The 24,502-nt window shown below is 38.1% G+C and overlaps 1 long non-coding RNA gene across 2 annotated transcripts in view; it reads right to left on the minus strand.

Moving 5' to 3' along the window:
* The window catches only part of LOC106889538, a 231,124-nt gene extending 206,890 nt beyond the window's left edge, over positions 1-24,234 (minus strand). Inside the window, exon 1 of one of the 2 annotated variants that reach the window (XR_001412356.1) lies at positions 24,130-24,234. This is a non-coding gene — a long non-coding RNA (uncharacterized LOC106889538). The remainder of the gene's footprint in view (positions 1-24,129) is intronic. The other variant, XR_001412358.1, reaches the window with a different exon arrangement.
* Between the last annotated feature and the right edge of the window lie 268 nt (positions 24,235-24,502).

Consider the following 24,502-nt stretch of genomic DNA (forward strand, 5'->3'; position numbering starts at 1 on the left):
GCAAAGATGAAAGACTAAGCTAAAAAGAAAGATTTGTGGAGCATTGACAAATAGGCACTGCTACACTTAAAGTATGTTATTACATATGGCCACTGACATTTTAGGACAATGAAAGTTATGAGGAGAAGTACAGGCAGTCATGGCCCATTTTCACTGGAAAAGATGACACAGAGATGTGACAAAAATAGAGATTTTTCATAACTACTGTCTGTTGTTGGTTATTTTTCACACTAGTAAAAGGCAAAAATCTATAATTAAAAAAATAGTCAATTCTGTTTGTGCCATCAGACCTATTCAGAGTTCCACACAATTGGAGAAGGATTCAAGTCCAAAACTTAGAAGTTACAGAATAGGAATCAAAATAGGAAAACAGCAGAAGGGGTGTAAAAAGCAGACAGATGGGATTAAGATATCAATAAATATTAAAAAGCACATTCCTCCTAAACCTAAAATTTCATTAGTTCTCTAATAAAACAGCAAAGTTCTTCCTTTACACCATTTATTTCCTTTTTCATCTTAACCTGCTAACTTTATTTTGTGCTGGAGTTATCATATGAAAGTGCTTTGAGTGCTTTTCTCTGATTGCACTGGCAGAGTTATATGAACCATTACCTATCATTACCTTTATTTCAAACCTGTCAGTTCTTCCTCTTTGTAGCCAACAAGCTGTAAGAGGGGAAAAAATGCAGTCTCTATCAGAGAATAAAACCACCCATACAAAAATGAGCTGAAAGGAGCATGTGAACAAAAGGGAAGGGAGGGTGAAGGAAGGGAAAGATAAGAGACTTGATAAATCCGCTGTCTCTCTGCAAAGGACATTCTACTCTCCTGCTATTTAATAAATAAATAAAAGACCCTAAAACACTAAGACACAATGCATGCTGGAGCTGGCTTCTGCCCATGACTCTCCTTTCTTCTGCCACGCCTTGGACTTAAAATACCTCAAACATTCCACAAATATTATGCAAATAAAAATAATATTGATACCACTGCCTCATGCATGGAAAAATGTACATAAATGGAGCTTGAGTACATGAGAGAAGATGCACTTTCCTCATAGCTGTGTGCATCTTATGAGGTGCTTCTCAGTAAATCCTTCATGAGCCACACAATGAGCTGTGAGCAATTAATGTTAATTAAATGGCCCCCTCTAACTATAGCGCTGCCAGTGACACATTAATGACCTCAAAATGCACTTGGATTTGGAACTTTTCCCCCCCGGGTGCATGCCAGGCTGCCTTACCTCTGTAAAGCTGTGGCATGCTCCAGCTGCTACTACACACGTGCGGAATGTCATTCCCATTTGCAGTAACATGCACCGCTCACCAAACACTGGAGGAAAGTAACCGTTATACAGGAGCACTGCAGATCCAGCTCAGAGACTAAAACATGCCAGTAAGCTTTGATTTGCCTGCTTGAAACACCCAGAGAAGCCGCATGCAGTTGCAAAGTGACGGTGTACTGACAGGCAGACCATCAAGAAGGCAGCCAAGTTAATGCAGCAGAATTACGTCCCAGAAGCTTATTTATCACACTCAACACCCCGGGTTAGCAGCAAGTCTGCTTCTTAACGTCTCAAAAATAAATAAGGAAATGAAAAAATAAATAAAAATCCTAAGTAAAGAGTCAAATTCTGCCCTCCTCCCCAGTGTAACACCATGAAGCTAATAATAGGAACTATGGTGCCCTACTCTCTCAAGTACTTTATTAGGAGGTAAAGGAATACAAAAGATCAGTTATCCCTGTACTCTGGAAGTATAGTGGAAGCCACTGGAAATGACCAGAAATAATGTAACAAAGTCACAAACACACAGCTTAATTCATAGTCATTCCTAATTTGGCCATTATCTACAGGCAAACATTCATCTCGCATACGAACACAAGACAAAGAAATCCAACAGAAGGACAGAAAGACAAGCAAGTATCCTTTCAAAGCAAACATTTCTGGAAAATACTAGATATTCTATCAAATTGAATTAAGTGACAACAAATGCTGAAGTTTAGTAGAGTGTCTGACAACTTTTATCTCCAAAGCTATCCAAAAAAAGAAGATGGTAGTATCTGGGATATGTGTTAAAGAACGAAGCCAGAGCATCTGCCGTGCCAAGCATGTTACTGGGCAGCTGGAAGAAATGAAAGGGTTCGCTCAAGGATTCTATCAAAGAAATGAACAGACGGAAAACTTACGGGACTTTACAAAGGACGTGCAAACAGTGGCAGAACGCTCACAGATATTGCCAAGACCAGCTGATACCTCAAAGGTCATTTGATGGCACAGAGAGGATTCGGATTCAGAAGCAGAATTCCTACCTTGTTTTGAAAATATATTCAAAACAACAAAATAATAACAATACCTCAAAACAAGAAAACCTAATCTGTACAGATACAGGTAATATTTTTCCTCAAGGTTGTTTTTTTGCTCATAGGACCTCTTCTCTCCTTCCACCTCTCTTGAGTGATCCAGTGCAGTTAAAACACAAGACCCAAATCAGTTTAAACTTGTGATTTTGGTGGGGTTAGGAACACGTAAAGATATTTCCACTGCTTTTTGAAGATCTAGCTAATGGCAGCTAAGATACAGGGATCTTTCTGTGACTGATAGAAAGAAGCTCAAAGAAAAGCTGTTCCAAGAGCACATATGGTGCAAGAAAAAGTCTGAAGAATAAAGTAGTAGCTTAAAGCAGAGAAAAGTTATTATGATGACAGTATACATTTCTTGCAGCTAATATGCAGCTTGTCACAGCCCCTAAAAATCATAGGTTAGTAAGTATGAAAACTAGAATGTAATAATGACATTGTGTATTCCAGCCAAAACAGAATTCACATTTGAATTTTATTTTCATTTCAATACAGGAATGCATTCACTGAAGGCTACAGACTCTGAGTACAAGAAACCTAGATAAGTTCAGGTATTTTTATTTAAAAAGAAAAAAATAAATCTGTTTTGGGGCTTGGATCCAAAAGCAATCAGTGACAGATGAAAAAACACACCCACTCAGAAGCAGGAAGGAAAAGACCTTGGAGGAAAAAAAAGAGAACGGAGAAACAGGAGAGAGGGAGAAAAGCAATCCCAAAAGCAGGGAGAAGTCAGCAAATTGCACTGCAATGACAACATTGTAATTTGTTCATATTAGGCTTTGATATGTGTGGAATTCTGAACACAGCTAGAGCAAAATGCAGCCTGCTACAAAAAAAAAAATTGAAATCTTTAATTTCCACAGAGAAAGATCCAGATATAGCAAACATATCGAGCTACTGTCTGTTGTATTACATACAGTCAGAATATATCAAGTCTTATTATCACCACCATTATTTCATTTGAATTACAATTGCACCCATAGTCGAGGGGATAATTTCCAGAGATTCCATCAGTGCTTCAGAGAATTCTGAATATATAACAGCAAACAGCATACACAGGAGGAATGGGAGAATATTAAAACATAACCTTTCAAACAGCAAGTGTCAGCTTCTTCCACCAGCAAACTACCTAGCCAAAAATTAAGACCTATCTAGTATAAGACTTGCATTATCCCAGGCTTGGTGAAAATCTATCATCTATTCACAAATGCATATGGGGCAAAATGAGAACTGACTCAAATTCTAATAAGGCTCTACTGAGTAGGCTTGCACTCTCATCATGCATGGCCATGAAACTGAACCATCTGATAAACACGTATCTAATGTTCTGAGCTTAAAAGAGGGCATACTAGTCAGCAGCTAAGGAATACGATTTCCAGAAGTGCTCTATTTCACAGGGTTCCACTAAATGGCACATCTGCAGCTGCAACACACACTTGCACTTTTCTCATGTAGTCTGCAAAATGGGATAACGCTGGCTGACAGACAGCAATCAAATTGACTAGCTGTTTCTGGCACTGGGGCTCATACAGAAGCAGAGATGTTAAAATGCTGCCTTGCAATTAAAAGAGAAAGCCCAAAATGCTATTGGTGCAAGTGAATTGTACAAGCATTTCTTTCTACGCATACTTTTCAAATCGCATAAAGTCTTTCCAACAATTTCACCTGTTTGAGGACAGTGTTATAGCAAAGTTTCTAATGAGACCAGGGAGCACAAGTTGTGCACGTGACACTTCTCTGCTCTACCTGTGAATTTACAACTGGAAAGCTAAGCGAGAAAAAACATCGGTCAGATAGACTTAACTTCTCTCCTGCTGAGGAAGAGAAGTTCTCTGTTGTCATGGAGGTTTGCAAACACTGTATGCAAAGTGGCAGCTTATGGACAGAAAAGAAAGCCATAGTCATAAATATTGTTCTTTATAGTGTTACCATGGTGTCTGTGCAACTCAGGCCATTCTCTCAAGCACTGTATGAACAAAGCTGAAGAAGGAAAAGTCCACTGCCACAACTTAAATAAGAGTCAGCAGATGGCAAAAAGGGGAAAATGCAAGGAAACAATAGGATAACATTAGTCAGTATGAAGAACAGTGGTCTCGGCATAACACAGCTGCTTACGTAGTGGTAAACTTTTCAAAACACCACAACTAGAGACGTTTTTTAGAAGGTGTTTGAAGCAGAATAATTTGCAGTTCTGTACCTGTTTATGAAATAAATCATAGAATTAAAAGAAAAAAATGTTAAAAGTTTTTTAAGTTTGGTGATTGGCAACTGAAGGCAGAAATAAATGTTCTAATAATGCAGCAGATGTGATAGGGGGGAGAGAATAGGGAACCTTAAGAACAAAAGACAAACATCTTACATTTAATATGACAGGTTAGATAGAGATAGTTGATGAAGCCAAGGAAAGAAGTGACAGAGGTTAAACCGAGAGCTAAGGAAATGATCTTTAGAGCAGCAATTATCATTGACACAAGTGGGTCAAAACTGCATTCCCAAGGCTAGGAGAAAGGTTGCTGGCATAATCAAGGGATACAAGAGAAAAGTATGAGGATGGCTGGGAGGGAAGACTAAGGCTTCAGTTTCAGCTATATTGTGCTTCAGCAGGTGCACAAATAGGCCCAAGCAAACAGGAAAAAATTTTTCACTCTTAGTTTCGCTATTAGTTTAGGGAAGCTGTGGAATACTTCTGTATCTGCTGATCTTATCAGCATCCAGAAGGTGTATGCTTTTCTATTCAGAGATCAGATATTCAAAAGACAGAGATCCTGAAAGACACAGGACTAAGAGTGAACCTTTGGAGGTTATGGATATGAATTAGGATGGTTTTGAGAGGACAGGATGATGATTCAGGAATAGAAGAAAAGAATTCAGCTCATTCTGCATACTACATAAAAGCCATGACAACACTTAGCAAAGGGAACGTCAGTTGTTGATCTTTATTATTTCTTTGTCTATGTGAGCCTCACTATCACTCTGCATGCACATGTGTGTGTTCATTAAAAACACGAGAGAAAGTAGAACCTTCACTAACAGACTGATAGCTCTTGACTGACAAGAAAATCTAGTAACGGCCACTAAAAAAGTGCAAGAACTTCACCAAAACAAAGCCTACAGATAATGCACTCTGCTTGTCAATATTATAAGTGTTTCCATTAGCCCCTGCTGGGATCAAAAAGTACTGCTGAGTACTGACTACTCAATGGTTGGCAGTCAAAAGTGAGAAACATATGCCAGGGATTGATACCGAGGTCCCTATTGTTAAATAACAGTTGAGCTGTAACAAGGAGAATCCAAAGTAATGCAAAGTTTTCCACCTGGGGTGGGATAAACCCATGCACCTATATATGCTGGGAAGCAGCTGGATCAGTTTCAGCCCTGTTGAAAGGAATTTGTGAGATACAGGAGACACCAAGCTGAAAACGAGCTACAAATATTCACTTTTAATGTCCAAGGCAAAGTGAGTACTTGACTGAATCACAAGCACAGTCAGCAAATCAAGGGGAGCTACTATCCCCCTCTATAGGGTGTTGGTAAAGCAAAAGGAAACTGTGCCCAGTTTCAGATGGATATGGAGAATTTGAGAACATCCAGAGAAGGGTCACCAAGATGGGCACAGCCTAGAGAACATGATTTATAAGGAGCAATTGAGGGAGCTGGGCTTCTGTAGTTCAATGAAGAGACTAAGGGTTGCCAGAATGGAGTGCTAATGGAGCCACAGTCTTCTTGGCAGTAGCAGATGATATAACAAGGTGTCTTGATCACAGCCTGCAGCTTTGGAGGTTCCAGCTGGATGTCAGGAAAAGCACATTGTAAATTTGGGTCCTAGAGCTGCTCAATTGATGCCAGAGGATGAACGCATTTCCTGGTCAACCTGCCTTGCACCTAAACTGCAGACAGCTAATGCCACCAACTTTTTTGTCAACACTGAAATTTGTCCTGTTTAATCTATCAGCCAGGTAAAAATATCTCCAACTGAAATATCAAGAATTTTTTTTTTAAAGTTGCAGTAAAAGCTCTAAGGCATAAGGCCTCCAAACCCTGTACTGACTTACCCTGAAAACTTTCTTGTGTAGGGGATGACAGGAAACAGGAGTAGAGATTGAAGCAGAACATGTGTCTTCCTTTCTAGATATCTAGTATCCTGTGAAGTTGCCATAAAGAAAAAAAAAAAAAGGCTTTGCAGGCCTGAGCCATCATTGCATAATGTTTCAAAGCCATACTCTTCATTCCGTGCTTCCCTTCTAGCCCAGATCTGTAAGTTTCCCACTTACAGACGGAAAAAACCAAGGCGCTCTATTTGTAGGTACTCTGTATGCCTGAAGTAAAACTGTCAACATCTAAATGCTCATGTAAACAGGTGCATATTTTAGTTCTTTCCCCCATTGGCATAATAAGTATTACTAAGACTAGGGCAGGCGGCAGATTTTTAAAAGGCTTTAGTTATATCAATGGTAAATTTGAATGGATTTTTAGTCTGCTGTAGTAAGGCAGTAAAATATAATAGCCTCTTAACTGACACATTGTTATCAGTCTTATTATGGCTTTTTTCATGCCTGTCAGTGGATTATGGTAATTTTTTTAGTCATGGGTCTAATCAAAGTAGAAGACTCTGAGCTACTGACAGCTCAGGAGAGATATAACTGCTTACATACTGTCATGAAATTCTAACACGGGCAGAAACTTCAGCATCTCTCTTGTTCAACTCCCCTCCTAGTAAAACGAAGCAACTTTTGGAACAACAGGTTCCTTTTCTACATCAAACAAAGGAACAAAGAAATAAAGTTCAATGCTTTCCCTCAAATAAATACAGCATTCAGAACAAGAAACTTTGTTCTTCCAGATAGCTGGTGTGGTTCAGTTTAGAAATGTTTTTGTGATCACTACTGTAAACTCATCTTAAAAATTGCCCGTCCAAAACACCTCCTCTGCTTATTTCTAAGGATCTGGTCAAAGTAAACTTTTATGTTGCATGGCAGAAAGTCCTAAGTAAGGCTGAAATACCATTTTCTCATTCAGGTAAGCAAGCTGCATTTACTTCATTCTTAAGGGCACTAAAAAATAGCTTTGTGCAAGTGTTATACAGTGGCTTAGAAGGGGAACAGCCAGAATACGCAAGGTGTGCAGCGTGTATGAGTAGGCATACATTACATGCAATGGGTATAATCACACTGCAGTTGTTGGATTGTATCACATATGGGGGGATTTCTGTTCTCCTCAAGCTTTCTAGGTTTCTACTAAAGCAGATAAAAGTACACAGCAGATGCCAGCATTAAAAGCCTTACATTACATAAACCTTTTGTGTTCCAAAACCAATAGTTCCAGTGTAATTTGTACTGAACTTGAGGGGGACAGATTAAAAACTGTGAAACCTGAATTTATGCACAGTCTTAGGACATAGGCAAGATATTGCATGAAAGCTGTTCACATTACCTCTCCGGTAAAAGTAAGAAAGTAAAGGAGCTTCCACTTCCAATGTATCCTTTATAAATATTACTGTGATCAGCAACATATTTCACATTGGCTACTGAAGAACTAGATGATACTAGCACTGATGTGAGCTCGAAACACTAACCTAGAAATAAAAGGATTGACACAGGAATATAAACCTGAAATCCCATCTACTGGACTGTCTACTGAACACTAAACTTAATAAGCGGCAAAAAAGAAAGACAATATGGAAAAAAACCACAAACCCAGACAATAGAGTGGTGGTACATATTATCTTCCCAACATTCATCACCATGGATAGTATAAGCGAAAATGTGAACAAATGAACCAGCAATCCAGGAAGCCATCCTGCCACGGAAGACAAAAATCAACAAGTTCTTGCTGAAGTTAGTAGAAATGTTGCCACAGCCCAGATTCCATTCATACACCCCTTCCATATAAAAACAGGTTGCTAGTGTCCTGAACATTGATCTGATGATGAGTGACATTCCTTCCATAAAATAATTTCTTTCTCATGAATGTGTGGAATGTCAGAACACTCTGAGGCACAGGAACTCAGCACTATGAAGGTGTCTAAGAAAGAAGCTGTTCACAAAATGTAGCCTTTCCTCATTGTGGCAGTCTAAAGAGAGGCCTTTTTTTACATTTGAGTATTCGCAAGTCTTCTGCTTCTCCTTCTCCATTTCTATTTATTTTACTTGAGTTATAGACTGCTAAAAAGGCTACAATCAAAAACAAGCACAGGCAAGTGAACTAAGGATTTAATCTTCACATAAAATAATACAGATGGGTACTGAAGTTTAAGTGTTGCCTGATATGGTACAAATCATACCTAAAGAACATCTTTACAAAGAAAGGCAAAACATTAAAAAAATCCAATTTTTTTTCTACTTAATGTGCAAGCTAAGAGTTTCATTTTTCATTTTTGAAAATCTGTTTAAAATCCTGGCTACTTGAATGGCCGTTGTATTATCAGTCAAGTGCAATAATAAGAACTCCACAAAGCTCATGAGTCATAGTATTGGATCCAAAGCTGATTGATGTAAAGGTGAAATATTATCTTCTCATTGACTTTAAAGGGTTTTGGCTCAAGCCTATAGCGAAAGACATGAAATGAAGCACTGCAAAAACACTTGAAATAAGCTAAAACACTTCTTAAGATTAAAGACAAATTATTATATAATACAGAATCTTCAGAACTTACTGCTTATCATTGTAGGATTTAATGCTATTTTCCATAGTTTCTATTCTTCAATGAACTAAGGTTATCTGCAATAAAGATTTCTGTAAGACATTTGTCCTGGTTTCAGCTGGCATGGAGTTCATTTTCTTCCTAGTAGCTAGTACAGTGCTGTGTTTTGGATTTAGTATAGTCTTAATAAAATTATTATTATTTGCTCTTCCTTTGCTGTCCAATTAAATTGTCTTTACCTCAATCCAAGAATTTTATCTTTTTTTCTATGCTGCTCCCCATCCCACCGGGGTGGAGGAAGGAGTGAGCGAGGGCTGCATGGTGTTTAGTTGCTGGTTGGGGTTAAACCACCACAAGATTTTACTCTGCTTCTGGAAATCCTTAAACTTTTCCACCAGTTTGTTATAGACTTCAATCTCATCCATCCTTTTTAACAGCATACTAATTTCAAAAACTATGGAATCAAGCTTTAGCATAAACAAGCCAAAATGTAACTTGAGGGCAGAAAGCAGTGGAATCTGAAATATTTTCCAAATAAGAGTGATATCGAGTTAGCTTTTGTGGCTGAAGGAAATGCACTGGAAATAGTGAACAAATACCTTCTACTAAAAATTCTCCCTTTTATAGGTCTCAGCACTTACTGTCCTCTCTGGACCTCTCCGCATGTTCATCTCATTCACTATCTTAAGGCATACAGGGGAGGAGAGAAGCCAGGGGGAAGGTACTTCATTCAGTAACTAAGTTCTAGCTGACCAGCCTTATACAATATGAATTCTAACTAGCATGAATGAAGCATCTTAAAAGTACAGTTTTCAACAGGTCAGTGATAGGCTCTGGGCCTATGTGAACTTTTTTTTAAAAAAAACCACCAAGCCATTTTCCTTATAAATAAGAAAACCTAGCAGAACTGGAGAAGATTTTTCAAAGCTCATATCAATACTCCTCTTTAGTTTAGTGCTATAAAATTCCACCTCATTAACATATGATAGGAATACATTTATGTTACTGATACTACAGACTAGTAAGTACCCAGCAGGGATGGGTGAGATAGCGACAGAAGAAAGTGTTGCTCTTCTAAATGAAAGCCATGGCAAATGCCAAAATTACAAAATACTGCTATCATAGAAGCATAGAATGGTTTAGGTTGGAAGGGACCTTAAAGATCATCTAGTTCCAACCCCCTACCTTGGGAAGGGGCACCTTCCACTAGACCAGGTCGCTCAAAGCCCCATCCAGCCTGGTCTTGAAGCACTTCTATGAATACCACATCCACAACTTCTTTGGGCAACATGTTCCAGCATCTCACACCCTCGCAGTAAAAATTTCTTCCTAATATCTAATCTAAATCTACCCTTGTCCTATCACTACACTCCCTGATAAAGAGTCCTTCCCCATTTCTTCTGTAGGCTCACTATCAGTACTGGAAGGCTGCTATAACGTCTCCCTGGAGCCTTCTGTTCTCCAGTCTGAACAGCCTCAACTCACTCATCCTGTCTTCATGGGAGAGGTGCTCTAGCACCTCTGGTCATCTTCGTGGCCCTCCTCTGGACTCATTCCAACAGGTCCATGTCCTTCTTGTGCTGGGAGCCCCAGAGCTGGACACAGAGATCTGGGATTGCCAGGGATAATATAGTCACGTTCCACAGTATAACACATTATTTGCAAGTTCTGCTCAAGCCACACAGTGCCCCTGTGCTTTAACTACACTCTTCATCTGGCACTTCAATGCATTATTTTACATGGACTCAATTACAGCACAATGCCAGCTTGACCGACAAGTAAGTACTACCCATGTACAGCAATGCAGTAAAATTAACACTTTAAGTTTGCTTTCCCTGTGAAGTATTCTCCGCCTTCCAAGTGGTAGGCTCCCTGTGGGGGCACCTGCTAATTTAAGGAGCTGGAAGGTTTAGCTGATGGCATAACATAAACTTCTTGGTGATATTTCTCACTACCAGAGTAAGGACAACTACCGATCGAAAAACTCATTCCAAACTGTCCCATTTAAAGATAACAGGTCAAATGCTATCATCACTTTCAAATTCCCCAGAACAGGAACTTATTTCTCTCTCTACTCTGCTACCACCATCTTAGTTTCTCCTTTTGAAACTACCATAGAATAGGCAATATCATTTATGCTGATTTTGGGCCAATAAAGGAGTAACAGCTAACAGAAGGAGTTGAGGGGGGGAAAGGTATACAAATTAAATATGGATTCCTTGACATCAACTTTGACTAATGTCTTCAAGGGATACAAGATTTACTCTTAAGGATTGGGGTGGGGGTTTTTTTGTTTATTTTGGGGTGTTGGGTGGAACGGGATGTTCTTTTTGTTTGCTTTTTTTCCTATTGTTTTTTTTGGGGTGGTTAAGATTCAGTAACACAAATCCATTAGCTTTGAAGGTCACTAAATAAGGACATGACACAAGAGTGTTTTTCTTCCTAATGTTTTCCCTGTACCATGCACCTAAAATAACAACATAATCATATGCTACTTAGTGGAATTGAATCAATTATATCAGATTGCTCTGTTGTGTTCAAATACATGAAGGCCAATAATGAGCATTTGGTTTATTGTTCACCCTTTTCAGGAAACTTGGTCTTGTGGGAAATTGACAATCAAAATAAAACACTATGTTGTAGTCTGTGGGGAGTGCTTCTGCTCCGAAACCAACACTAAGTACCATTGTCTTTCATTGTAGAGGCATCCCCACCAACATCGGCTACCGCTGATTAGCGGGCAAGTACAGAGTGAGCCACCTGTGTGCCACACAACAGATTTCTGAACAATACCACTTTTAAAGACCCAGAAGTATCAGGCCACAGATGGTGCTTTAAAAATCATCACTAGGGCAATTTATTGCAACTCACCTCAATCTTTATTGCTGCAATTATGCAACAATGTATGCAAATCAGTCACTGAATTTCACAATAGCTATAGTTCTTTTTCATGTAATCCATGGTATCACAATAATAATAGCAAAAGGAAATATTCATAATCCACATCATAGTCTCATGAGCCTGCATCACCATCTCGGATGTGGGGATCAGCTGGACAGTAGCAGTCAAGACGTCACACATCTTGGTCCCTACGGAGGTCTCAAAATAACAGCTTTTTAGTGACCAAAGATGCTGATGGAAATACCCAAGTTATTGAGAAAGGAAAAAGCATTTTAAGCTTTGGACAGTTCCCAGACTCCTGTGACAACTGGCACCATTTCAGACTTTCCTCTCTAGTTTTGGTTGATGTTGTATTTTTGATTTTTAAAAACAATTACCTGCTTAGGACATTAAATACTTGCTGCTCTTCTTTCTCCTTGTAAAGTTGATCCTCTGAAGGAAGTCTACGTAAGCTATGATCTGGGAGGAGATCATATGCTTTCCATCTAGTCAACTATATTTACTAAGTTGCATTGTGATGTTTCTCAAGAATTTTGGGCAGAGGTGGTCTTACAACCTATTTATTATATGCAGTTCAAGTTCCCCAGCCAGATGGACAGAGCTTGTTTTCCTGCACAAACTCCAGTCCACTAGAGTCCTCTTTGCTTATCATTTCCATCTTTTTGTTGTTTTCCATACAAAGGATTGATTCTCTCCAAAAACAACTCTTTGAACCCATGCATATTCTAGCATTCAAATCTGCACTCATATTTCAGTTCTATAAGGGAACATTATGAAAATGAAAAGGCAGAAAAATTAGCTTAAGAGACCATCACATCCCTAAAATTCTATAGGCTCTAAAATTCTAACAGACAATTTTTGGATTTGACAGGACAAGCCATACTGTGGTTGCTCCATATTGTGGAAATTTTGAGATCATCACCCCTGACTGCAAGACCCTTGTAAGTTTGCGAAGATAGATTTTTCAAAACAAGTCTTCTCTTCCAACTCTTTCAGAGTAAGAGGGGAAAAAAAAAGAAAAAAAAATACACTATTCAGAAAAGAAATCTTAATGTGCTACCGAGAAGTCAAATGGACTACAACAGCATTAAATCCGAGAAAAATCCCCTAGAGAAGCTTGACTCACCGTCTAATTTTTTTCAATTACCATCATAAAAATTATTTCTGCATTGCCATCATTTCTCTTACAGGGTAAAAGATAGAGCCTGCCTTCTCTCAAGCAGAACAATTAGTCCGTTAAGAAAAACTACATAACTTCTAACAGTAATTGAAAGTGTTCGTATCACAAGTTCGTAGACTTAGGCAGGAATAAATAACTGCTCAAAGCAGTGGAGAGCAGCTTGCTAGGTATCAGTTCTGTTGGAAGAATCTGTTGGTTGCATCATATCACAAATATGAATGAAATAATTTTAAGTTTCTTTTAGTACCATACAATAAGAAAAGCAGATATGCTATTTGTAAGGTTAAACAGAAGCTGAAATACAAGTGAAGTAACTCTATTCAGCACAAGTAACACATCAGCTAAGCTATGGAATCACACATTGGCATGACATTTCAGGAAAAACAACATGGAGAGAGTTCAGAAGAGAAGAGAGATCAGAGATTTAAAAAATATCACATATGAAAAGACAGACACGGGACTATTCAGCTTTAAGAGATCAAATGGAAACATACTATAAAGTCTTACTGGATTAAAGAAGACTGCAGCAAAGAGGAAGGGATTCATTTGTTCTGCCTGTTCACTGTGGATAGGACACAAAGTAGTCTTAATCACAGCAAAAAGATGATTTGTGGTAAATATTAGGAAAAGTTTTGCATTAGTAAAGATAGTGAAGGACAGAAATAAGTTGCCTGTAAGGTAGGAAACACCTATTGCTAGTAGTCCTTGAGAACAGGTTAGACAAACATCTGTCAGGAACATCACCAGAGTACAAGCCCAGACACAAACGACTTCTCGTGATCCAAGTGTATTTCCTGATTCTGTGCATACTCTCTACCTTTTCAAAGTGTTTTGTAGCATGCAACTGCTAACCATTTTTAGCCCATCTCTACTTTGTGTCCTAGGATAGTGCAAGTATTCATTCATGTACTGAAAGTTGTTGCAAGCGGAACTGCCAGGTTGGAGGACTCAAAACCAACGCCTAATATAAGCTTAAAAAACATAATAATCTATTGCATAAAAATCTTATAGAAAATACCTAAATTTGTGAGGGAAAAAAGTAATCTAAAAAATAAAGTAATAATTTAGGAATTACAATCCACTGTAAGACTTCTGGAGGGCTGGTAAAGGCCTGAAAACATTCTTGCTAAACTGAAGGTACGCATTTCTGCAGCTGGGAAGCTATACATCAAAGTTGTCAACTTCTCCAGTGTACTGTGCTTCATTTCTCTCTTTCAAAAAATTTGAAAAGCTCTGTAAATTCTAGGAAGACATACACATCATCTTGCACCTGACACATACATGCACCTACTAATTGTGTTTAGGAACTGAAATAAAGGAAATTAAGAAAGATAAATTCAAAAGTGACAAAGCAAGAACACTGCAATATTTGCACGCCCTATCCTCTTCTCTGTGTTCATTTGTCAAATAAATCACAGCACACCAAACAGATAACCTGACTCACTTCTCAGAGTGTTTAAGAATTTCTTCTTCCCTTACACATGATTTAGCAACTCTAGTATTTATTTGTGGAAGAAGGAAGTGGTAGAGAAGAGGGAGTTAATGAAAAGCGTTATTAATGGGTAGCACAGTAGCATTAATAAGCATGGGGGCAGATGGGGCAAATACTTTAGTAATAAATAATATAATTATTTGAAGCATTGCACACTAGTGAGAAGTCCCTGGGAGTCTTTCTCTTATAAAAATAATTGTTGCACCACTGTACTGATTGACCTCTTAGCTTCATTATCTTCTAGTAAGAACTGACAAGCAACAGGATACCTACAGGCTCCAATGGGACGAATATTAAAAAAATTCATGCAACTATACAGGACAAGTATGGCAGGTTAATCAATATTATAGTTAGATTGCTACTTATGCTTATTTTATCTTAAAATTCTGCTACATTATAAGCTTTTTAAAGAAAAAAAAATTAATATATATTTGTCCAGTTGAGTGAATAGTCCCTGTTAATATGAAATCTATGGTACTATCTGTGCAATCAAGGAATTACCCAGGTTAGAAAAGACTGAAGGGTTTGACTCAAAATATTTTTTCCTCCATCCTTGAGATTAATTGTGGAATGAGGTAACAACTCAATACAAATAGTGTTATTAGCATCTGGAACTTCCATCTACTTTTGTGAAGGATAGAGTCAAACAACATATTCATAAGGAGTAGTAATTTACACCTTAATCTCACTGAATTGAAAGGATGAGCATGCCATTAGTCTCACATACCTACACCAAGACACAAAATAGCTCGTTCTACTGCTGAAGCAAATGCAGAAGCAACACAACTGGGATCCTAGACAGGATGGCAAAACCATGACTGTATTTCAGCCAGCCTTCCTCACAGTCCAGCACATTAGCACAAACTTATACTCTGTCATGGCTTGGGCCAATACACCAAAGCACAGACACAGGCTTCATTCTCTGCAGCAGGAGAGATGGTGTTTACATCTGGCATACAGGTGGAAAAAACGGCAGATATGGTAAAAGTTGCCTACCCCCAAGACCTGGTAGCAGAGATGACAATGCCCCTCTTGCCCTAGTAGAGACCCTTGCATAAGAAGGGAAAAATAGGTAGGGTACTTGCTTCCCCTTTCATAAGGGACTTCCCTAAAGGCCCATGTAAGTACACACACTTTTCAATAAACCACATTTCCTCTGCTGACTGTATTTTCCCTCCATTTCCGTTCCAGCCTAGTTGAATGGTTTGTCAGCCACTGTTTGGCTAGCCCTGAATTGTCCTAATATGTAAATTAGACTCCCCTCTCACTTAAATACTCTAGAGAGCAATTTTCCTGCATTTAAATCATTGTACCACCCATTACATGGACAATGAATTCAGTCCCAAGTGTTTGCCCACACTAATGAATATATAACTAATGAAATGAAGATTAATTAAATATTAGTGCAGTGACCTAAGATAGGAAGTACAATAAGAGTACTAAATTTTACTAATGATGCATTTATGAAATATGTGAACAAACTCTGAAACTGAAGGTTACAACATCTTTGAATCTAGACATCAAAAACAAATATGTAACTCACTCACTGCCAGCATGCAATACACAATTACTGTATGACATCTGTAATAACTGCTGTGGCAAGTCAGCAGTCCAAGCAGAACGCAGCCCCAGCCAGAAGACACCACATTCACCAGTTTACTACTAGGCAGTCGAGCAGGTGCAGCCCATTCATAAAATCGTCTACCCAATGAACCAGACTTTTCTGGACTGGATACCAGCTTAGACTACATTTATTTTATATGGCTGTAATGACACCGTTGTCATTACACCAAAGTTTAAATCAAACTAGCATTGATGAAAACCAAGCTTCAACCCCACCACAATTGTGTTTGCTGCCACTGATTATGGGAAGAAAACATTCAGCCACACCTACAATTTGCAAACATATAGGACTGTTAAGAAGCAATTTGGCTTCCATTATAACTTAGAAGAGCATCAGGTTGGTTTAAAATTACATTTTAATGCAATGGTACTTAACCAGTTCGTCTGAAATCCTGCATTGCCAACACTCAGAGGAACACTAATGCTTTATTTCTTCAGCTGAAACCTTACCATCTCTTCAGCTCCCTCATACCATCTTTGGGAGAATCTGCTTAAGACTGCACTACCTGAACATGCTTTTCTACCTGGAAAATCCTCACAGGTTTAATGCTTTTTCCACGCCCCCCCAGAATGTATTTCTTTTGCATCATTAACGCTATTACCACAAAAATTCAGGCCATGGGAGTTCCATTTGTTTGCTGTCCTTGAAATGGAGTTTAGAGAAGATTTCTTGCCTCAGCTAAGGGCAATTACACTAAAACCGGTATGCATTTGCATTATTGGTCAGCAGTTACCACATTATCTGCACCAAAACACAGGCCAAAGGAGGTGTACCCTGAAACACAGTGCTTTTTGCAATTATTTTCTCACATACAAGCAATGATGCAAAAGGGAACAATGTGAACCTGAACCAAGACCTACTGTAACTGTGCTGAGAAAAGTAGAAGCAATGCTGTAAAATCTGGGTGGAAGATTTATATTACTATTATCCTCTATATAATTCCACAGCTGGATATGAAAGCCAATACATAAAGTGATTTTTAGCCATCTCTTACAAAATTAATCTCAGAGAAATGGCCCAGCAGACAAATAGTGAAGGTCAGATTTTTTTGGTTTAATAAGTATGTAGATAAATAGCATTAGACAAGCCATATTTAGGAAGCCTAGGTTAATGGTACTTAAATAGCAATGCACGAGATGAACATCAACTCCGAGGCCTTAGGGTTTCCTGGCATCCTGAGCTACGTGGTAAGTTGGAGTGAAGATCTTCCCCAGACTGTAAAGCTTGTGAGAAAGTCAAGCTACACAGAGTTTGGGAAAAAGAATCACTGCTGCTTACAGGCTGCATTGCTGGGTGGCAGTAGTGAAATTTGGTGAGCTTATCTATCAATCCTAGAAATCCAAGTTACATTCAAAACTTCCAATTATCTTTCCCAATGCATGCTCTTCTGGCCTGGCCTGCCCCTTCTCTCCTGTTAGTTAATTCCACCTGTGCAAGGGAAAGCTAAGCTTTTGCTGCATTCAAACAGGTATCAATGTGATATTTGCAGAATAGATATGAAATTAATCCAAATATGTATGTGGGATGATACAGCTCATCTAGATCCCTGTGTGAAACCTGCTGTCAAGATCCATTTATAGCTGAAGTTTGAAAGCAGACAAAGGAATTGAAAGAATTCAGAAATACATAAGTCTTGACTAGAAAGAGCCACGTAGGTACCTGCGTCTGTGTGAATGCCAATGTGAATTTAAGCAGAAGGAAGGGGGATGGGGCTGCTAAATCGGTGTCTCTCAGGTTGGGGCAATAGGCTTGCAAGGAAAAAAAAAAAAAAAAATTCAAGTCCAAAAGCATTAGTCTGAGTTTTGTCATGTCTGTCACGATTTAGCAACGTGCAAGCTTCTGTGTCAGCAGCAAAGAACCATAAAGGTTCAGCTATGCTTTGCCCTGCTTCCATTACCACTAGAGACATTTCTGTGCAAGTGCAAGAACAGGATAGATGACAGAGAGGAAACACTAGCTACCATCACTATCATACATCTTGTTGAATTCGCCTCACTAATACCAGGGCAGATCATGTAAATTGCCTGCCCAGGGCCTAGTAAGTTTGGTCCCTGGAGTTTTCACTTTGGTATAATCACTAGGCTTGATTAATTGTGTGGCAGTTCCCTAATCCTGCTCTGCTCACTCAGAGAATAAGCACTGGATACTAATTTTTTTAAGTTCTTTTTTAAAAGCTTCTAGAGGCCAAAGTCCATCTTTCATGCATATTATTAGTTCATTCCTAAAAACCAAACACCTGACTGACTGCAGCAGGTTACAGATGCCCTTGAACCTTTCGAATAATCACAGTATGCTCCTGACTTGGTTTATTTCCACTTCTATCAACTGTCGTGAATCAACAACTCCCATTATCAATTGAAAACACCTACTGCCATCCTGGGATCTCAAAGATTCAATACTCCATACACTCTTCATATTTACTTTATAACATTTATACAGACTTGGTAGTTCTGTATCTTCTAATACGAAGTTACATTTTGATATCTGGCATTCCATTTAAAGTTCCAGCTTTGGGAGTCTACTGGATTCATAAGAAACCACATCCCTAAATTTTATTTTCGTATTGTTAATTAAAGTGAGTTTAAAGAAAAACTGAGAATATTAATCTTAACAGCTTTTTTTTTAAAAAAAAAAAAAAAGCCAAGTAAGTAAGAAACACTACTACTTAAAAAAGAAAAAGATCCAAAGACCACCAAACCCCAACCTCTCACAACTCTTGATATATGCCAGTTTGGTCTTGTGATCAGGATTGAGGGGTTCAAACTCTCAACACAAAGAACAGCCCTTTCAATGAATTCACATCACATGGACTTGGATCCATACTTAAATGCATAATAGAAAAATCAAGCCTCAACATCTAAGTGAATACAGCCACACTCTGAAGAGATAAGCTATGAATGAATAGCTTAATTGGACACTTGCAAAATTAACTTGTCAAAAGTAATTACTCTATACATGATCCAACTGCAAATGTTTTATATCAACCACAATTTAAAATAGCATTTAAGCTATTCCTTGGACTTTGAAAGATATATTCACAATGTTCTGCTTATTTACTATGCTACTGCCATGCAATTGCAAATCTTTCAAGCACTATAGTACAAAGAGACAACAAATTCATCGTGCGTTCAGTTCTGAAGAGGTTAGCAGAGACACTGTCTATGTTTTTAATGGAAATTTTCTCATTCTTTCTTCTCCTTAAGTTAGAGTAAAATCATCCTGACTAAAATGTATGTCTTTGCGTTCTGTGTATAGCAATAAAAATGGATTTTAAAATTAAAAAGATGGAAACTGGGAGGCAATTAGCAATTGGGAAAGACCAAGTAAACATGACCACAAGCAAGACATCTAAATTTGCACAGAAACTACCATGGAACGTAGTTTACCTCTTTTCATTGAGGTTATAAGCTCCTTTGCATTACCAAGCACAATATACACATACAGTATGCCAGGACCTGTGTATTTCAGAGCACAGCTTGTTGTACTGCTCTCGTCCTTTGTGCTTTCCAATCACTGAAAGTGTGGCTGTAGAAATATTTGGTTTTATTTCTGTCCATTTGTTTTGTGTGGTGTTTTTTCCAATTAATGCTAAATTCCACATTTCAGAACATTGTAAGAAAACAACAGACAAGCTTTGGGGAAGAGGACTCCAAGAGGAAGCTAAACATGTCCCTCTCAGGACCTGAAAGGACGAGTAAGTTCTGCATGACTCATACAGCGGCAATAAAACGCTCCCTGAACTAGACAGTTCCTATCTCAGTACCATGAGATAGCAGATCATAATTGGAAAAATAAAGTCTCTTGATACGTGTATAAGGCAGCTGCATATCTATTCAAAATAGCATCTCACTGAATCTCCATCTCACTAACATGGGAAGCAGTAATCCAAAGCGTGCCGTTGAGGCCAGATACGTCACATAGCCTTCCAATACACAGTTGCTACTGCATGCCTGTTCTAGCAGAAAAGTTATTCTGTACATTCATTAAAAACACATGAGTTGTCTAGTGACTCAGTAGAGTATCACTTCTCATACTGGTACTACCCTGATAAAAAAAAAAAAGGCTTCCTATGCAATCCCTTATTTATTGCCTTAACCTACACAGAAACAGAAAAAGAGAGAAAAGATATCAAAAGTATTGTTAGAACAAAGGCCAGCAATGCATTCATATGCCATTGCCACTACTTAGGCCACTATAGTGAGCATCAGGAGGGAGAAACTACTACTAGAGTACATAGAAAGCTCTGCTATCATACTATAAATGCTAATGCTTCAAAAGGAAAGAGAATAAGGGCATGTGGCAAAGCTAGAATGGCTGGTCTCTTATGTCCCTTAGGCAAAGGCATTATTGCAATTATCTAACACACACTAACTCTTTTGGTTATACTTTAGCAGCAGTTTGGGGATCAAGCCCAAACTCTTACTAATGTTCCTGACGGTTTTATTTGAACATGGCCTGTAGATCCAGCTTTCTGACACAAAGTATACCGTGCTGCTGCTGCCTTGTACTGAATTCCTTGCACATGCTGCTATACTGGACAAGGCGAGGAGGAAATATAAACTTCAAGCATTATCCAGTTTATTAAAACTCAATGAGCCATTGCCTCAATATGTGCAAAGCACACAACACCTTTTACATTCTGGCTTTAGACTGCAATATACTAATCAGTTACTGAAGCTGAAGCACCTCAGTTCCAAAGCAGTTACTGATTGATTGGTTAATAAAAGTTTCTACAGAAAGAATTTCACTTCCATAATTGGAAGTTTAAGGGGCAAATCTGCTATGAAAAAACCCCAAACCACAGCACTTATTTTAAAGGTAAGGAAAAGAATTAATAGTAAAAGAGGTATTCTACTATCAATGTATTTTATACACTGGCATACAGCTGTTGTCCAGAAGACTGCACAATTATTCATACTTTTTCTAAAGAATAAATTGGAAAACAGAAGCTCTGTGATATAGTACGTACAAAACACAACCCCAAGAGTCTTCAATCAGGACAAGTTATCCCGCAAGCAACCAGGTCACAAGTTCAAAACAAAATGAAAAAGATTCTGGTTAGTCAGCAGCCTATGTGAAGTAGGCTGCTGTTACTGGTGGGCAGCAGTTCACTCCAGTCAGCATGAGCTGATGGTGCCACAGAAAGCCCAAGGACAGAATAAACTACACAAGATTAAATACTTGATTCAACTTTTTAGCAGTCCTTTCCATTAGGAAACTAGATACAAAAGTAACAAAACAGGAAATACATTTGTGCTGCTTCTGTGTATTCTGCCCTGTTCTGCACCCAAAGGCACTCATTTCTCCAGGTTGTCACAATATGACTCTTGTTCACAAGCTCTCAGTTAATGCCCGTGACTAACACACTAACGATCTTTATCAGGTCCATGGAGAAATCATAACCAGGATTCAAAAGCAATGAGCCTGAGTCTGCAGAAAAAAAACCCCAAACCGAACTGCATCCCTCCCATCTAATCTACTAAACAGCGCGGCTTACTTTCTGCTGTATTTCACTCACCATTTTGCTACGTCAGTATTTGGCATTTATACAGGAATAAGTATTGTTTAAATTCAGAGATGACTATATTAAAGGGCATTGCCTTTCTCTTCTCATTCTCAGGAGGAAGCAATGTTTACACTTTTTATTTCAGTATAAGAAAAGTTACCAAACATGCAGGCATGGCATAATTACAGTACAGAGTGGGGGGAAACCCCAAACAGACACCACAAACATTCTTGTCACTTATTTAAAAAAAAAAAAAGCAGAACATAATATCAGATTTTACTTCAAATGCCCCATGCACTGTGGCAAGAGAACAGCTGTGCAGCTATACAAGTAAAAAACAAAAACACGTCCCAGAGTAAAGACATTATATCCAGAAGTATAAGGGTTTCAACCTGTGTTCTTCAAGCCCACTTGGGTGACGCATAACACAATGTATAGGTGTATACCTTTGAAGGCAAGGAATATAAGAGATATAGGAACAGTTTTGAAATAAATACCCCTTTATAAAATAGTCCTAAACAAGCAAATCAAAAGTCAGTGGTGTTGCACAGAAAAAAAAAAAAAAGGTGAGACAGGGCTCACTCACTTCAGGATCTGCAACCTTATTCAAAGCTTTTGAGCATTTATCTGCATTTTTGCTGTGCTTTTAGTGCAGTAATTAATCACAAAGTTCCATCTGGTCAACAGTTTTAGTTCACATCCTTATTGCTTCAGATAATTAAAAACAATCCTTAGTTCTAAGAACAATAAAGGCAGCCCCTAGAAGCACTGAGCTAAGGCTCTGGAATATAATTGTCTTTTAAAATGTAACCTCTTCAAATTGGCTTCAACCTAGAAGTTATCTCACGTTTTAAAGAAACCCTTTGAAAAGCAGCACCTTGGCAGGATTTAACACTTGAGACTGTCTTTAGATTGTTTTTGATTAAAAAATTAATTTTAGACTAAACTAATGTCATTATTATAACTGGTTTACTCCAAGCATTACGCTGCTTGACAACTCTTTCAAACAGTTCCTTCACTTTATTCATGACACAGAAGTCAATACTAATTGAAGGTTTTGTTGATTATTAATGCCATCTCCTAGACAAGGGAAACACTTTGATGCCTATGCCTGATTTGACTGTTCAACTAAAATTTTTTCTCTTTAACAAATTTAGCATAGATCTTTGTGTCTATTTTTTCCTGGGGTGGGGCTGTCAGCTGGAATCTTAATAAATGAGTACATGAAACCAAAGCCATAAACAATTTTAAAGGATACCAGAACAGACAATCTATACATCCAGTGCAGTTTGCAAGGTACAGTTTGTCTATAATTAAATACTTTGACAAGCATCAAGACTATGTCAGGCTAACTTCAGAAAGAAAAGGTTACAATTTAGTCTTGTACTTTGTACAATAGGATTTAGTTCCTTCTCTTATCCTGGGGTCAAGGGAGAAAGTTCTTGTTAGAGTACCAGTTTTGTGAAACCATATGCTGCTGAAATCTTATATCCCTGACTTTGTATATAAACCATAGACAGCCTGCAACAAGAGTTGCGGCTCTTAATTTAGGAAGTAACAGGCCTTAGACATAACAAAGTTATTTGAAATTTCAGTTGAAAACTGTAAACAAAAGAACTGTAAACAGAAGTTTTGTGTAAACAGTTTACACAAAAATGCAATGCAAAAAGTAACAAATAGGAACAAATTAGTATCGCTTCTACATACTTATCCTCTGTCTTTCCTTGTTCTTTACTATATGGAGTAAAGTGAAAACCAAAGGCTGGAAAGGCATTATAAAAGCTTTCTTGTAGATGTCAATACAATTAGAGAATATACTAATAAATTTTAGATCAGCTGAAATGTTATCAATCACTTTCTTCTGCATGCCCCATTACAGACAGTACACGCATAAGATTCATACAGTAAATTTATGGACTCTTCTCTAACCTAGACACTAGCCTAGTCTCTGCTGTTTCCAAATGTAGTTCCCATTGCTTGTAAAGCACACTATAAAGGAAAACCACCACCACCAAAACATATTCCTTATAGACTGAACTGTACCTAAATATAAACCTGTTTCCTGAACTATAATTCAAGCATTTAAAAAACACTGTATATTATACACATAAGCTGTAGAAAACACTGTATATTATATATATATAAACTCAAGCATTTAGAAAACACAGGTCCAAACCAAAACCAGCAATCACCATGGAAATAAGTGATACTGACTTCCACGTAAAAAAAAATTAATCCCTAGACACCTGGGAATCATACCAGAGATAGCATATACTCATAAGGTGAATTTTCTTTAACTTAGTCAATATAAAACAGCAATATGGCAGTGACATACTAGGAAAATCTCTTATGCCTATAATAGCTGAACTTCACACTGGAAAAATAAAAGTTTAATTCTTTAAACAGTAGGATTAGCAGTAGGACTCACCATAAAACAAGATTAGTGGTGCTGAAATTCCCTCAAATGCTGATTTTTGCTTCCACTTTGCTTCCAAGTAACTCGGTGTCCTGAGACACAAGGAGCACACTGTGTACCAAAGTGCTAGTTTTCAAGATTGCCAACACCTGATAAAAATCACAGGTGCAGCCACTTGCTCATTGCAGCACTCCCAGACAAGACATGCCATGTGAAAACCATTACAGAAAGCCATAGTACAAGAGTCTCTCTTGGCTGAACCAAAGATACGGGTTCTCTACCGTAACACAGTTTCTGAGGAATGGTGAATTCACCTTCTATAGTAACATCAGTAGCTGCATGTTACTTTTATATTTCCATTACTGTTTATAGAAATTGCTTGTGC

Source organism: Calidris pugnax, unplaced genomic scaffold (genome assembly GCF_001431845.1).
Source record: "Calidris pugnax isolate Ruff unplaced genomic scaffold, ASM143184v1 scaffold15, whole genome shotgun sequence".
Lineage (NCBI taxonomy): Eukaryota > Metazoa > Chordata > Aves > Charadriiformes > Scolopacidae > Calidris > Calidris pugnax.